Below are 15961 nucleotides of genomic sequence, written 5' to 3'. Positions count from 1 at the left end.
TGGAGGAGGATTAATGGGACACTTTTGCGTCAAGAAGACGGAGGACATACTTGCTACACATTTCTTTTGGCCAAAGGTGAGACGGGATGTTGAGCGCTATGTTGCTCGCTGCACTACATGTCAAAAAGCTAAGTCACGACTCAATCCTCATGGTTTATATATGCCTTTGCGTGTACCTAGTGTTCCTTGGGAGGATATATCTATGGACTTTGTTTTAGGTTTACCTCGAACAAAGAAGGGGAGGGATAGCATATTTGTTGTGGTGGACAGATTCTCGAAAATGGCACACTTTATACCATGTCATAAAAGCGATGATGCTGTTAATATTGCTGATTTGTTCTTTCGTGAAATTATTCGCTTGCATGGTGTGCCAAATACTATTGTTTCATATCGTGATACTAAATTTCTAAGCCACTTTTGGAGATGTTTATGGGCTAAGTTGGGGACTAAACTCCTTTTTAGTACTACTTGTCACCCACAAACTGATGGACAAACTGAAGTAGTCAATAGAACATTGTCTACAATGCTTAGGGCTGTTTTGAAGAATAATAAAAAAATGTGGGAATAATGCTTGCCTCATATTGAATTTGCTTATAATCGTTCATTGCATTCTACTACTAAGATGTGCCCTTTTGAAGTTGTGCATGGTTTCCGACCTCGTGCACCTATTGATTTGTTGCCTTTTCTATCTTCGGAGAAGGTTAATTTTGATGCTAAACAACGTGCTGAATTGATTTAAAAAATGCATGAGTTAACTAAGGAAAACATTGAGCGTATGAATGCTAAATATAAACTTGCTGCAGATAAGGGAAGAAAACACGTTGTGTTTGCACCTGGAGATCTTGTTTGGTTACATTTGCGTAAGGATAGATTTCCTGATTTGCGTAAATCAAAGCTACCGCCACGTGCTAATGGACCTTTTATGGTGTTAGAGAAAATAAATGATAATGCATATAAACTTGAGCTGCCTGCAGATTTTGGGGTTAGTCCCACTTTTAACATTGCAGATTTGAAGCCTTATTTGGGACAGGAAGATGAACTTCCGTCGAGGATGACTTCATTTCAAGAAGGGGAGGATGATGAGGACATCAATACCATTGTTACACCCACAGCCCCTGCTGCTATACATACTGGACCAATTACTAGAGCTCGCGCACGCCAGTTAAATTACCAGGTACTTTCGTTTCTTGGTAATGATTCTAATGTTCATGAGAATATGATGCTTCCTAAATTGGATACATTTGTTTTGCTTACAAATGAAGGGCCTGGTGAAGTGGAGCATCCTTCCATCATCCCCATGGACTCTACATCGACACATCCAACCCCACGAGGACCCATCACAAGAGCTAGAGCACGTGCTTTGGAAAGCGAGGTGAACTCCTTCCTACTAGACTTGCATATGGACACAAATGGAACATGTCTACTACCTCTACAAATGGAACATCACCAAGAAGCTTAGGAGCATCCCCAAGGAGAAGGAGGACCACCCCAAGGCCGTACGAATCAAGACGGAGTGCAACGGCAGCATACAGGAAGTCCTAGGTGACCCCGTGCGCACGGGCCCCCGAGACCCCATGCCCACGGGCTACACAGGAAACAGGTGCTGGAGCACCCCGTGCGCACGGGCCTGTACCGTGCCCACGGGAGCCTCGTGCGCACGGGCCCAATTTACCCCGTGCGCACAGGCCTCCCAGGATGGCCGGCTAAGATGGCTTCTTCAGCTCCCCTTCTTCTCCTTCGATCCCAAGGCTATATATTCCGTACCTAGGACCATGTTTAGGGTTAGCAAAGTATTAGATGATATCTTGGTGAGCTTTGCTCCATTACCTTCCCTCTTTGAGGATCAAGACCCCATAGGGAAGAATCCTCGAGGATTTCAAGACCTCCATTGGGAGAAGACTACCTTCAAGACCCCTCTTCCTTTGGATTTGGGATGAACTTTTCCATTGTATCTTTCCTTTGATTGTGTTTGTGACTTGTGGATCTTGTGTTGTTACTCTAGTGGATGTGTAATCGGGAATTGTTGGAGTGATTGCTTCTTTGTGTTCTTGTTGTTCTTGTTGTTTCTCTCCTTTTTCCCCTCCAAGTGTGAAAAGGTCCGTCCTAGGTTTCTACCCTACATCATCTTGGTATCTTGAGCCACGTTGATTCACATCTTGGAGTCCCTACCTTCCACTTTCTAGCTAGATTTTGTTGTTTTTCGTCCTAATCCGAAAATCCCCACCAAAAATAGCCCCAAAAAATTTTCTTGCAGTTTGTTGATCTTGTGAGATTTGGTTGATTTGATCCACGAATTTGGTGTTTGGCAAGTGGATCTACACCTCCACCATCATCCCCACCCTTCCACCGTTTTATTTTGGCCAAAAACTTGGGAATCACCACGAAATCAGATCAGTTCATCCGCTCTCGGGAGACCCCATGCACAGGGGCCATCGGGACCCCGTGCACACGGGACCCCATGCACACGGGCCTCAGTTACCCCGTGCGCACGGGCTATCCAGGAAGTTTCGGCCATTTTTCTGTTTTTCTCATTTCGTTCCACCACCACCTATCGTGTTCTTCTGCACCATTCCACGTGTTTGTTTGAGTGTTCAGTTGCGATTTCTCTTGTGTCCTAAGGTGTTTCGGCTACTTAGGCGCTAGTTGGTCATCATCGCCACCAATCTTCGACTCTAACAACACATTGGCTTCGACAAGAGCATCTTCAACCGTAAGCGAGGATGGTAACCTCGACGACACCTTGTACTCCCTTGCCATTAACTTGATAGCTTCAAGCCCTTTTGCGTAGCTTTCCCATCAAGACTAGCTTGTTCAGTATTGCCGGGCCACACCTTAGTGCACCATTTAGTATTCCGTCCATCCCGTGCATTTACTAATTGTTACCTCGTTGTGTGGCTCGTATATCAAGCATCATGGCATAGTTGAAAAAAAAGAGAAAAAGCTTTTAAGCAAAAGAGAAGAGAAGCAAAGAGCTTATAAGCAATAGCATCGAGCCTTAGCATACATGAATCATCTTGGTCACCACATACATAAGCATACTTGGGATAGTGAGACGACTGGATTCTCTATTAGGTTGGTGCACTAGCGTATCTAGCCCATTAGTGCAATCGAGCTAGCGTCTCTCTAGTATCCGTACAACAAGAGCTTTTCCCGTGATTAGACATCTTCGAGCTCACCCCTTGGTTGTGCGGATCCCATTTATCTTCCGTGTGTGTGTTCCTCGTGTTATCTTTGGAGGTTGATCTATTTGTCTTATTCGCCATTTGTGAATCTTCTCAACTTTATCAACATCTTGACTAACATTTGCTTGAATTATTTGTGCCTTTCCTAACCAAGCTCCTACATAGACCATTTACTTGTAGGTGTGAGGAACAATTCCAGGTACCAATTCCCCTATTGTAACATCACGTGGGATCGTACGTGTTACATCCACAATCTCCGGAAAAGGTAACTTTGGTTTTGTTCTCTCATTTTACTACTCACCACCACTTTCTTATGATGGATAGGCAAAGTTCCTCTACCAACCCACACTTCATCGAGCAAGACAATGACATGTCATCATTCGTCACCAAGAGCCACCTCTTTGGTGCATAACGAGCGCTACATCAAGAGGAACAAGTAATGAACAACCGCATCGACAACCTCGCCACCGACTTACAACTCTCCGAGCAACGTACACGAGACTACTTCGACAACAAGCTCGACACGCACAAGCAAAAGAATGATGCAAGAATGGACGAGATCCGAGCTTTGTTGGTCAACCGGCCTCCTTCAACTTCTTCCTACTCAAGACGGAGCCACTCAAGTCGACACTCCGACGACACCTTCTCCGGCTCAAGTACACCGTCATCGACCATCCTTCGATGAGCCGCGCGTCAAGACCGTCATGCATCTCACAATCCGCTCCATGTCAAGTATTCACAAGAGCAAGTCGATGAGCAAGTTCCTCGTCCTCAAGAAAACCAAGTCGCTTTTGCTCAAGCTCAAGAACGACAACGTCTTCGTCGTCAAGAAGAAGAAGAAGAACGAGCGCGTCTACACCAAGCGGAACAAGTGCTTCAAGACCCTCCTTCACGCCAAGAGCGACATCATGAGGAACGAGCATTCGAGGACTTTCCAAGGCAAGAGCGATATCGCAACCGCTATCAAGATGAAGAGCAACGCTATGGAAAGCTCAAATTCACAATGCCCAAGTGCAATGGAAGCAATGATCCGGAAGAATACCTCTCATGGGCATTGAAGGTCGACAAAATCTTTCATTTGCACAACTATGAGGAAGAGAAGAAGATCGCAATGGCATCACTTGAGTTCCAAGACTATGTGCTCATATGGTGGGAACAAGTCCTTGAGCGCCGAGAAGCAAGAGGTGACCCTCCAATCACCACTTGGGCTCAAATGAAGGATGTCATGCGAGCACGATTTGTGCCCACCTACTACAACCGTGATCTCTTCAAGAAGCTACAACTCCTCAAGCAAGGAACAAAGAGTGTTGAAGAATACTACAAGGAAATGGAGATAGCCATGATTCGAGCCAATGTCAAGGAAGATGATGAGTGTCGGTGTCAAAACCGGCGGATCTCGGGTAGGGGGTCCCGAACTGTGCGTCTAGGCGGATGGTAACAGGAGATAAGGGACACGATGTTTTTACCCAGGTTCGGACCCTCTCGATGGAGGTAAAACCCTACTCCTGCTTGATTAATATTGATGATATGGGTAGTACAAGAGTAGATCTACCACGAGATCGGAGTGGCTAAACCCTAGAATCTAGCCTATGGTATGATTGTTGTTCGTCCTACGGACTAAAACTCTCCGGTTTATATAGACACCGGAGAGGGCTAGGGTTACACAGAGTCAGTTACAATGGGAGGAGATCTTCATATCTTATCGCCAAGCTTGCCCTCCACGCTAAGGAAAGTCCCATCCGGACACGGGACGGAGTCTTCAATCTTGTATCTTCATAGTCCGGGAGTCCGGCAAAAGGTCTTAGTCCGGCCATCCGTACACCCCCTATTCCAGGACTCCCTCAGTAGCCCCCGAACCAGGCTTCAATGACGACGAGTCCGGCGCGCAAGTTGTCTTCGGCATTGCAAGGCGGGTTCTCCTGCAAATTCTCTGTATCCGTCGAATAGTGTCCGGCTTCTAGTGTGTGATGTCCTCCTCGGCTTCTGTGCCCCATAATGACCATCTTCCACGCGTCAAACGAATGCGAAAAGTCAGGGGGTTTTCTTTTCACTTACCCCCCCCCCGGGTGCGTTAATGAGCCGCCCATAAAAGAGATGGGGATTTAGATCCTACTCGCACCATCTTCCCTTCGCGAGTCTTCATCAGAGCGCCTCTGACAGAGATCCATTCCAACATGGCCAGTCGATGTCGCTCCTCCTCTTGCTCTTCCAGCCCTCGGCCCGGAGATTGGGGGCGGTGCTCCATCCCGCATAGCGAGTTAGTAGCGCTTCAATCCAAGGGGCTTCTCCCCCCAGCATATATGGTCCCTGTTCGAGCCGGGATTGCTGCCTATAGCGGCGGAGAGCAGGCGGAGGGCGTTCCCAATCCCTCTCAAGGAGAGCGGGTATGCCTAGTCCCTTATTTGATGAGAGGACTAGGATTTCCAATTCATCTGTTTCTCCGAGGGTTGCTAGAGTTTTATGGCCTCCAGCTACATAACCTCATGCCCGCCTCCATTCTGCACATCGCGGGCTTCGTGGCCCTCTGCGAGCTGTTCTTGGGTGTTGAGGCCCATTTCGCGCTGTGGAAGAGGTTGTTTTGCCTTGTGCCCCGTTCCCAGGAGGGGTCTATTTATCAGGTGGGCGGAGCCGAACTATGGCGCATCGCCGGGATCGGATATCTATCGGGCACCCCAAAGAGGGCATCCGAAGACTGGCCCTCGGAGTGGTTTTATATAGATGACGTCCCCCTGTCGGACCCTGAGCGGATCGGACTCCCCGAGTTCAATAATGCCCTATTGAAGAAGCGCCTGAGTTGGCGCCCACGGAACCCTCAGAGGGAAGCTGGCAGGGACGTCCTGTACCTGATGAGCCGGATAAGGTTGTTGGCTCACTCCGGACTGACCATGATTAAGGTCATGGCCATATGCATTACGCGAGGGGGGCAGCCACTTCAATACAGAGGCCACCCCATGTGGGATTTCAACGGGGAGGATGACGCCACCCGGTGCGGTCACAAGGGGCCAGATTCGGCCGCCACTTTAACGAGAATCTTATCCGCTTTGTACAAGGGGGAAGAGGAAGAATTCCTCCGTGTCAACCCGGAAGACGGATTCTCTATGTACAATCCTCCTAGTTGGGTGAGCAGACACTTTCACTTGCCTGTCCATTTGTGAAATCCCCATAGTTGAGTACTTAGACTTAGTAATGTTCAAACGCAGGAGCTGCGCCAGGCTGTGAAGGAAATAAACAGCCCTGCTCCACAACCCGAGGACCCGGACGGCCCCTCGATCCGGACTCCCAAGAAGATCTAGACTTATGCGTGGAGTTGATTGATGGAGTATTTCATTAGTTGCAAGGATAACTCCTTAGTGGCCATCACGGCCGACTATCCCGGACTACTTCCAGCCTCCAAGGTAACTAAGACCGAAGTCCTAGTATTCTAATGCTTTATCTTGCATGCCGTGTACTAACAACGTTTCGCAGGGTAAATCCTTGAGGTGGAAGGCCGAGCCCACGGTGGGCAGCCAACAAGGGCCGCTGAAGCCAGGTGGGCCAAAAAGAAGTGCGGACCGGATCGAGACTCCGGCGCAACGGTATGGCGCGCGGATTTAACGCCTAGGGTTTACGCCCTTGAGTCTTACTAATGCTCATGATTTTCTTAGGAAGAAGAGAGCCCGCCGGACTATGTCCACCGGCCAAGGTTCGAGGCCAGGTCCAGAAGCGGAGACGGACACGGGACGCGCCTTGGGCGCTCCTCCGATAGAGGGCGCCGATGGGCTATCTGCCACCAATTCAGAGGTGGAGAGTGCCCTGAACCACAGGCGTCGTCGGACTATTCTTCGTGACGCGTGTTTTTCCCCAGAGGCGTTGGACGCCTTTAATACAGGAGATGCGTATCTCCGTGCTGCTCAGAATGGTCTAGCCAGAGCCACGGAGCAGTATGTGAAAGACATACAGGTGAGTAAAATTGAAGGTTATATATGTCAGTAGCCCCTGAGACTTGAAACAGTGAAGATAACTGTTTGAAGGATCATGTGCTATGCAGTGTCTTACAAAGAAGAACACGCAATTGTCCCAGGAGCTCGAAGAGTGCAAGGCTCAGCTCGAGGCCGCATTGGCCACTTCAGAGAATGTCAAGGGGACGCCCGCAGGTAATATGTGCTTCGAAAGGTACCTCTGTTTTGAAATGCGGCAGGCGTGCAACCCTGACTATAATAATGCAGATGAGGCTGGAGTAAATCTGGACCAGCAACAACTCCTATGCCAACTAAAGGCTGGCGAGAACGTGCTGACGAGGGTGAGGCAAGAGAAGAACAAGCTTCAAGACGCCAATACCCAACTAGGCGAGGAACTGAAAGATGTTCGTATTCAACTGTCTTCTGCCGTGAAGGAGAATCGGCGACTTCGACGCGGCATTTTTAGTAAGTGCTTGAACGAATCTTTGAAAAAGGAATTTGGCGAGGAAGTCGATTGACAGAGCTATGTCTGTAGGTCTGCTGACGGGTCGTCTGGCGGAGGAAATGCCCGGTTCATCGGGAGACCTTCTTCCCGAGCTGTTACAACTACACGAGCGAGTTCGACAGGCAATACAAGGCGTCATCCAGGCTATGTGGCCATCCTTCTCCGTGCCCGAAGGCCTTGAGGAGCTTGCCAAGAAGCTGGAGGGAGTGCGGCAGCGCTTCCGGTTGTGGAAGATATCGGCTTGCCGTCAAGGTGCCAGGGAGGCCTGGGCCATGGTGAAGACTCGGTACACGAAGGCTGACCCAAAACACATGGCCGAGGTCGGCCCTATAGGTCCGGACAGAAAGGAGATCCCGGTCAGTTTAGTATATGGCCAGGTGAAACTGGCTGCAAATTATTCCCAACAGGACTGTAAATTAGACCGCCTGTTGGATGGCATTGAATAAGAATATGCTGAGTCGAATTGACTCTGTAAAAATGACATACAAAATGTCTTCTAGCCAGATTGTAGATCGTTTGTCATTGCGGACCTTTTTGCTTCGACCTCTGGATCCTATAGTCCGGAGTGTGTCCGAATACCCTCTCGGTTATGTAAGAACCGGGGCATGCATGGAGATAAGGCGTAGGGGTCATAAGTGCTTTAGCAGACAAGTGCCCAACTAGTTATGTTATATTACATGGTTAGTAAGAAACATCTTCCAAAGAGAATAGTTCCGTTAGGGGTTCATTTCCCTGGGAGGCATGCCCTAAGGTGCATGTCCGAACTGCCGGAAAGAGCAGAAAAGCATCTGGGGGCAAATGAATGAATACGAAAAAATCATCTTTTAGTTCACCGACCGAATATTCCCTTAAGAACGCTAGCTTTCGGCTTCACCCAGTCTGAGGTACACATCCGGCTTACCCGGCAGTAACAATCGCAGAGGTGCTCCCTTTACCACCTAGCCGAACGAGCGGGAACGTAGGGGTAAGCACAGGAGCTAGGCAACCCAGCTTGGCCAAAACTTAAGTCATATTGATGCATATAATGGTTATAAAAGGTTCATGCGGAAGCATCACACATGTTTTGGGCATGAGGCCCATTTTATATAAACTTCTTAGTAGAGAAGCCCCCAGGTATTATGAGCGCAGGTAGCGCGTCGGGTTTGTGCGAATATTGCACATGCAAGCCCCAAAGGGCTTGTGAGAAAGAAGAAAGGAAGGGGTAGGGAGAAGGAACAAAATCCCGGACTGCCAAAAATAAAAATAAAAAGAAAAAAAGAAAAAATAAAACAAAGGGACTAGGGAAGGAAACGAACACGAAGTCCGGTGCTAGGCGTAGAACCTTCGTAGGCGTGCTGCGTTCCATGGGTTCGGCTCGAGTCGGTTATCCGATGCGCTTCGCAGACGGTACGCTCCGCCGGTCAGTACTTGGTCGATGATGAAGGGGCCCTCCCATTTGGGCTTTAATTTATCCTTTTTCTTGTCCGGCAGGCGTAGAACTAGTTCGCCAACGTTATATGTTTTGGCCCGTACTTCTCTGCTTTGGTATCTTCAAGGCTGCTGTTGATAGAATGCGGAACGAGCCTTTGCCACGTCGCGCTCCTCTTCCAATGCGTCCAAGCTGTCCTGCCGATCGAGCTCGGCTTCTCTTTCTTCGTACATGCGCACTCGAGGTGAGTCATGGATTATGTCGCATGGTAGTACTGCCTCTGCGCCGTATACCATAAAAAATGGTGTGAATCGAGTAGTGCGATTCGGTGTGGTCTGCAGCCCCCAGAGTACGGAGTCAAGCTCCTCTACCCAGTGCGTGTTAGATTCCTTGAGGGATCGCACTAGTCTGGGTTTGATGCCGCTCATAATGAGACCATTGGCCCGTTCGACTTGACTGTTAGTTTGAGGGTGATAGATTGAAGCATAGTCGAGCTTGATGCCCATGTTTTTGCACCAAAGTTTGACTTCATCGGCCGTGAAGTTTGTGCCGTTGTCGGTTATGATGCTGTGGGGGACGTCGTAACGGTGTACGACCCCGGATATGAAGTCTATCACTGGTCCGGATTCGGCCGTCTTTACAGGCTTGGCTTCTATCCATTTGGTGAATTTGTCCACCATGACCAGTAGATATTTTTGCTTGTGGGTTCCTCCTTTAAGGGGTCCGACCATGCCAAGCCCCCAGACCGCGAAAGGCCAGGTAATGGGTATAGTTTGTAGGGCGGTAGGCGGCATGTGGCTTTGGTTGGCGAATAACTGGCAACCAACACATCGTTGCACTAAGTCCTGAGCGTCTGCCCGGGCTGTTGACCAATAAAATCCAGTACGGAAGGCCTTGCTTACAAGGGCCCGGGCTGCGGCGTGGTGCCCGCCGAGTCCGGCATGAATTTCAGCCAAAAGGTCTCGCCCTTCTTCTTCGGAGATACACCTTTGAAGGACTCCGGTTGTACTTTTCTTGTAAAGCTCTCCCTCGTGGACTTTGTAGGCTTTAGATCGCCGCACTATGCAGCGGGCCTCGTTTTGGTCCTCGGGAAGTTCCTGCCTAGTTAGGTAGGCTAGGAATGGTTCTGTCCAAGGGGCAATGACTGCCATTATTGCGTGGGCTGACGGCGTTGTTTCGTTGGCGGAGCCCCCAACTGTGTCAGAGTGTTCGGTGAGGGGCAGTGTAGTTGTGTCTGGGCTATTGATTCCGGATTCTCCTTCCCATGATACAGATGGCTTGGACAGCCTTTCTAGGAAGATGTTGGGAGGGACGGCCTCGCGCTTCGCGCCAATGCGTGCCAGCACGTCTGCTGCTTGGTTATCTTCCCGGGCTATGTGATGAAATTCGAGCCCCTCAAACCGAGCTGACATCTTTAAGATGGCGTTGCGGTAAGCTGCCATTTTCGGGTCCTCGGCGTCGAAGTCTCCATTTATTTGGGATATTGCGAGATTTGAATCCCCGCGGACCTCTAGGTGCTGAATGCCCATGGAGACTGCCATTCGGAGGCCATGTAAAAGGGCCTCGTATTCGGCTGCGTTGTTCGGATCCGTGTACATTATCTGAAGTACGTATTGGACTGTGTCCCCGGTTGGGGACGTCAGAACGACGCCAGCCCCCAGGCCAGCCAACATTTTGGAGCCGTCGAAGTGCATGATCCAGTCGGAGTATGCGCCATATTCTTTAGGGAGTTCAGCTTCAGTCCATTCGGCGATGAAGTCGGCCAAAACCTGCGACTTAATAGCTCGCCTTGGATTGTAGGTTATGTCGAACGGGAGGAGCTCGACGGCCCATTTGGCAATCCGGCCCGTTGCGTCGCGGTTGTTTATAATGTCATTAAGGGGTACTTCGGATGCCACTGTTATGGAGCACTCTTGAAAGTAGTGTCGCAGCTTCCGGGATGCCATGAACACCGCGTATGCTATCTTTTGATAATGCGGGTACCGTGAATTGCATGGAGTTAGCATAGTGGACACGTAGTACACTGGTTTTTGGAGGGGGAACTTGTGTCCGTCCGCTTCTCGTTCGACGACGAGCACCGCGCTTACAACTTGATGGGTTGCCGCGATGTATAATAGCATTGGTTCGCCCGTGTTGGGTGCGGCCAGGACCGCATTTGTTGCCAGTATGGCTTTTATTTCTTCGAGTCCAGCCGTGGTGGCATCCGTCCACTCGAAGTGGTCGGTGCGCCGCAGGAGGCGATAAAGGGGTAATGCCTTTTCTCCTAAGCGGGAGATAAAGCGGCTTAGAGCCGCCACACATCCTATCAGTTTTTGTATTTGTTTGAGGTCCTTTGGGGTATCTAATTGTGATAGAGCTCGGATCTTGGCTGGGTTTGCTTCAATTCCTCTACCGGATACGATGAAGCCCAGGAGCTTTCCGGCTGGTATGCCGAAAACGCATTTTTCCGGGTTGAGCTTAATGTCATATGTTCGGAGATTGTCAAACGTGAGCCTCAAGTCGTCTACTAGAGTATCGACATGTTTTGTTTTGACGACCACGTCATCTACGTATGCTTCGACTGTTTTGTCGATCTGGTTGGCCAGACATGTCTGAATCATGCGCTGATATGTTGCGCCGGCGTTTTTGAGCCCGAAGGGCATCGTGTTGAAGCAGAATGGGCCGTATGGGGTGATGAATGCCGTTGCGGCCTGGTCTGACTCTGCCATGTTGATTTGATGGTAGCCAGAGTATGCATCGAGGAAACACAATGAGTCGTGTCCTGCGGTGGCGTCGATGATTTGATCAATTTGGGGGAGTGGGAAAGGGTCCTTTGGATAGGCCTTGTTTAGGTCTTTGAAATCGACACATAGGCGCCAAGATTTGTCCTTCTTTGGTACCATCACCAGGTTTGCTAGCCAGTCCGGATGTTTTATGTCTCTGATGAATCCGGCTTCCAGCAGTTTTGCTAGCTCCTCTCCCATGGCTTGTCTCTTGGGTTCAGAAAAACGCCGTAGGGTCTGCTTGACGGGTTTAAACCCTTTTATGATGTTCAGGCTGTGCTCGGCCAGCCTGCGTGGGATTCCTGGCATATCCGAGGGGTGCCAGGCGAAAATGTCCCAATTTTCTCGCAGAAAGTCTCTGAGTGCACCGTCTACATCGGGTTTTGATTGTGCCCTGATGGAGGCCATTTTTGTAGGGTCCGTTGGATGCACTTGGAATTTGACTATTTCGTCCGCTGGTTTAAAAGAGGTGGACTTGGATCTCTTGTCTAGTATCACCTCATCCCTGTCCACCGTAGAGCGCAACGCCGTTAATTTCTTGGCCGCTAGGGCCTCGGATAATGCCTCCAGGGCCAGTGCGACTGTCTGGTTTTCAGCGCGGAGCGCTATGTCCGGATCACTTGCTAGAGTGATGATTCCGTTGGGCCCGAGCATTTTGAGCTTCATGTACCCGTAATGGGGTATGGCTTGGAAAATTGTAAATGCTTCTCGCCCTAGCAGAGCGTGGTAGCCGCTGCTGAACGGGGCCACTTGAAACATGACCTCCTCGGATCTGTAATTGTCTGGCGTGCTGAACACCACATACAGTGTGATTTTTCCTGAACAACACGCTTCCCGGCTTGGGATTATTCCCCTAAAAGTTGTGTTGCTTCGCTCAATGCGGCTCTAGTCAATTTCCATTTTTCGCAGGGTTTCCTCGTAGATGAGGTTGAGTCCGCTGCCGCCATCCATGAGTACCTTTGTAAGTCGGAAGCCGTCCACTATCGGACTGAGGACCAATGCGGCTGGTGCTCGGGCTGTCCAGAATTTAGGTTCGTCACTGGCATTAAAGGTGATAGTCGTGTCACTCCATGGGTTTATTGTTGCTACTTGGTAGACTTCGGCGAGGTTGCGGAGCGTTCATTTCCTTGCATTGTTTGATGTGAAGGTCTCGAAGACTGTCGACACCGTACCGGGGAGGTATTCTTTGGGTGCTAGAGTTAAAAGCTCCTCGCCACTTCTGGCCACCTGCCGTAGTACCCAACATGCTCTGAGGCTGTGCGTTGGTGTGGCTTTCCCTGAATTATGAATTTTACAGGGTCCATTGAGCCATCCTTCCAATACGGTCCCATACCCTGTAGAGGGTTTTTGTTTTTTGATGTTTGGCTCAGATGCCTGGCGATAATGCGCCCTTTTGTTTCGGACTCGTGTTATATTCGGGGCCGAATTGTCCCAGAATTTATCTTCGGTTTTCCGAACGCTTTCAGTCGCACAGTACTTTCGTACTATGGATGTCAAGTCGACTAATCGTGTAATTTCGCGGCGACTTATGGCGTTGAGGATTCCGATGTCCGTGCAGTTGTTAAAGAAGAGTGAAATTGCTTCTTTCTCACGGCAGTCCTTTATCCTGTTCATAACCAGGAGGAATCTGGCCCAGTAGTGGTGTACTGTTTCTCCGAACTCTTGCCGTATTAGGGATAAATCCCGTATAGTTGGGTGGGCGGGTGGAAATAAATTCGGAACCCTGCCCGATGTAAGATTCAGGGGTCGAGCGGTTTCCGAATTCGGAAGCTTGCTTTCTCGGATATTATTCAATGAATCGGGCCTGCTGCCTGACTTTAGGTTTAGGGTTTGGGCGACATCCTCCCCTCCGCGGGTATCCGTCTTGGAGGGATCGGGAATCCGGACGCATCTGATCCTTAGGGCGGGCGAAGACTGGCCGCATTGTTCTTCCACCACTTCGACGTGGTGGGTAATCTGGGGAGAGTCAATCTCTCTCTGATCAGGTTTAAGCCCAATCTGGTCGTAATCAGTAGCGACTCCCAGGGCCGCGATGCGATCCAAGAGTTCGTTCAGGGAGAAGAGCTTCGTCGGATCTAACTGCTCGGCGAGCTCCAAGCTGATGTGAAGATTGCTTTCGATGGCCCGAGAGGTCATCGTCGGCGCGGCGGCCGGACAGGCGGTCATCAAAAACCTGCCTAGCCGGAGAGTTTGGCCGACAGCCAAAGCTCCTTTAGCAATGACCCCGTCTTTAAAGACGGGATGCGGCATCCTTCCTGATGGTGACGACACAGCGGAACTCTCAATGAAAGCACCAATGTCGGTGTCAAAACCGGCGGATCTCGGGTAGGGGGTCCTGAACTGTGCGTCTAGGCGGATGGTAACAGGAGACAAGGGACACGATGTTTTTACCCAGGTTCGGGCCCTCTCGATGGAGGTAAAACCCTACTCCTTCTTGATTTATATTGATGATATGGGTAGTACAAGAGTAGATCTACCACGAGATCGGAGTGGCTAAACCCTAGAATCTAGCCTATGGTATGATTCTTGTTCGTCCTACGGACTAAAACTCTCCGGTTTATATAGACACCGAGAGGGCTAGGGTTACACAAAGTCAGTTACAATGGGAGGAGATCTTCATATCGTATCGCCAAGCTTGCCTTCCACGCCAAGGAAAGTCCCATCCGGACACGGAACGGAGTCTTCAATCTTGTATCTTCATAGTCCGGGAGTCCGGCCAAAGGTCTTATTCCGGCCATCTGGACACCCCCTAATCCAGGACTCCCTCAATGAGCAAACAATGGCACGATTCTTGAATGGACTCAATCATCCCATCAAGAAGATCGCCGACTTCCAACCCTACTCCAACCTCATCGAGCTCGTGCATCAAGCGACAAAGGCGGAACATCAAGTGCAAGATGACTTCAAGTACGCCAAATACTCATCCAAGACAGACGGCTTCTCCAACAATCAAGCTTCAACAACTCCTCCAACGTCTACATCAACAAAGCCTTCTCCAAGCAATGACGACAAGTCAAGCTACAAGAAACCTTCGTCAAGTTCAAGTCGTCCTCCTCCTACTACAAGCAACTTCAAGCCGTGTGCTTCTTCCTCTACTCCGACCGATGAGACCGTCAAGACAAGCTCCCTCAAGTGTTTCACTTGCGACGGCCGAGGCCACACAAGTCCTATGAATGCACAAACAAGCGCACCATGATCCTCAACGACGATGGCACCCACGACTCAATGAGTGAAGATGAAATGGAAGCTATTGAGCAAGTGGCCATGCACCGGCGCGTGAATGAGGATGAAGATGATAGAGTCTTTTGTGATGAGAATTCGAGCCCCGCTCTTGTTGTCTCCAAGGTCTTGACACTTCAACATCAACAAGAAGAAGACCAACGATGTCATATCTTCCACACCAAGGCCGGCATCAATGGAAGGTCAGTCAAGGTCATCATCAATGGAGGTAGTTGCCACAACTTGGCAAGTGAAGAACTATGCTCCAAGCTTCAATTGGTCAAGAGGAAACACCCGCACCCCTACAAGGTTCAATGGCTAAGTGACTCCGGCACTATACGAGTTGAGCATACGGTCCAAGTCTCCTTCAAAATTGGTGCATATGAGGACACTTTGGACTGTGATGTGGTCCCAATGACCGTTTACCACCTCCTTCTTGGTCAACCATGGCAATTCGACCGTGGTGTTACCCACAATGGGCGTACAAATCACTATAGCTTCAAGATGAAAGGGAAGGAGTATGTGCTACGACCTATGTCTCCTAGTCAAGTGATAGCCGACAAGCAAGCCACCCACCATAGAGAGAAGAGTGAGAAAGTGAGCCACCCAAACATGAGTGAGAGCAACAAGCCAAACTTGAGCGCCTCTTCGCCTAGACAGAAAAACCTCATACTCTTTGCCACAAAAAGTGAGATGAGAGAAGTGTGTGCGAACCCGTCGAGTGTGATGCACTTTGTCCTTGTGTGCAAGGATGGAGAACCAAAAAAGTAACACCGCTCACGAGCTACCTTTGGTGTTTCAATCTCTTTTGCAGGAATTTCAAGATGTTTTCCCCGATGAGCTACCTCCGGGCCTACCTTCTCTACGAGGCATTGAGCATCAAATGGACCTCATCCACGGAGCGTCACTTCCAAACAAAGCCCCATACCGTGTCAATCCCGAAGAAA

This window comes from Triticum dicoccoides, chromosome 1B (genome assembly GCF_002162155.2).
Source record: "Triticum dicoccoides isolate Atlit2015 ecotype Zavitan chromosome 1B, WEW_v2.0, whole genome shotgun sequence".
NCBI lineage: Eukaryota > Viridiplantae > Streptophyta > Magnoliopsida > Poales > Poaceae > Triticum > Triticum dicoccoides.
This window is presented reverse-complemented; position numbering follows the sequence as displayed.